The sequence below is a fragment of the Rhyacophila brunnea genome, unplaced genomic scaffold (genome assembly GCF_057557595.1).
Source record: "Rhyacophila brunnea isolate RB1 unplaced genomic scaffold, BYU_Rbru_1.0 scaffold_19, whole genome shotgun sequence".
NCBI classification, from domain to species: domain Eukaryota; kingdom Metazoa; phylum Arthropoda; class Insecta; order Trichoptera; family Rhyacophilidae; genus Rhyacophila; species Rhyacophila brunnea.
Window position 1 is genome coordinate 24,005,882 of NW_028232848.1, and position 1,523 is coordinate 24,007,404.

Here is a 1,523-nt window from a genome sequence, read left to right on the forward strand (position 1 = left end):
AAAAATAATATGAAAAATCAATAGATTTGTTCCATATTGTGATGTTCAGTGGGTCTATTCTATGCTTATCGACCGCTAAAGTCATAAAGTGATAAATATTATCAAACTTAGGGTAGGTTTGTATCAAAATATTAGCACTTATTGTAACAATTACACGAAGCTGGTTTTTATTGTTGCAATAAGTGCGATATTTTAACAGCAGCAAGATAGGTGCTGTTAAAATATAGCACTTATTGCAACAATAAAAACCAGCTTCGTGTAATTGTTACAATAAGTGCTAATATTTTGATACAAACCTACCCTAAGTTTGATACTATTTATCTATTTAGTGTTCCATAAGTATAGAATAGACCCACTGGTGTAGATAAAACGTAGGAATTAGCTTTTGTCATCAATTTACGATGGTTCACTTTAGTGGTGTACACTGTCTATTCTTGGTGTTCGGTTGAAAGACTAATTAATTGAAATATGTATATGCGTTGTATGACATAATATAGAGACATAGAGACCAAACAAATGTAGATAGTAATTGTTTAGAATGGTGGGTAACTATTTGAAATATGTAGACTTCTTGCAATTAATACTATCCAATGTTCTCTATGTATTATTTGCTAATTTTTTAAAATCTCTTTCTTTTTTTATATATCTGGATCTACCAATGATATTGAAGATTACATACTGACCTAAGCATAAGACAATCAAAATACAAATGAAATAATAAAATTATTCATACAAATGTTTAATGAATAAAACTGCAACAAAGCTCTGTCGAGAGAAAAAGCGAATGATGCTCAAGAGAATACTCCAAGACATAGAATGTCAAAGAAGAAACAATGATCCAAGAAAATTTTACAAGACTCTTTGAAATCTAACGAAATCCTATCAACCCAGATTAAACTCCTGTAAGGATAGTGAAGGACAAATGCTGATCGAAAAGGAGGACATTATGGAAAGATGGAAAGGCTTTTTCACAACACTTTTAAACCAGGCTTATAGTAATGGTCATGAGGAAACGGAAGAAGTATTGTACCACACTGCTGAGGAATTTATTGATGAGCCTACTCTGCCTGAAGTAAGAAGAGCATTAAGAATGCTGAAAAACAATAAAGCACCTGGAACCGACAGGATAACAGCCGAGCTGATAAAGAGTGGTGGCCCAACACTGGAAGCAAATATCCACAAGATAATTCTCAATATTTGGGAAAAAGAAATTTTACCTGAGGAATGGAAGATGGGTATAATCGTGCCTATTCTGAAAAAGGGAGACAGAACAATGTGCGATACCTACAGAGGGATCACAATTCTAAACGCAGCTTATAAAGTTTTCTCATCTGTACTGTATAGCAGGTTAATCATCTATGGTGAGGAAATCCTGGGAGAATACCAATGCGGTTTCCGACCGAATAGATCCACCATAGATCACATCCATCTCATGAGGCAAACTATGGAGAAAGCGCACAAATACAACCTGACACTCCACCACCTGTTTATTGATTTTAAACAAGCTTTCGACAGCGTGAATA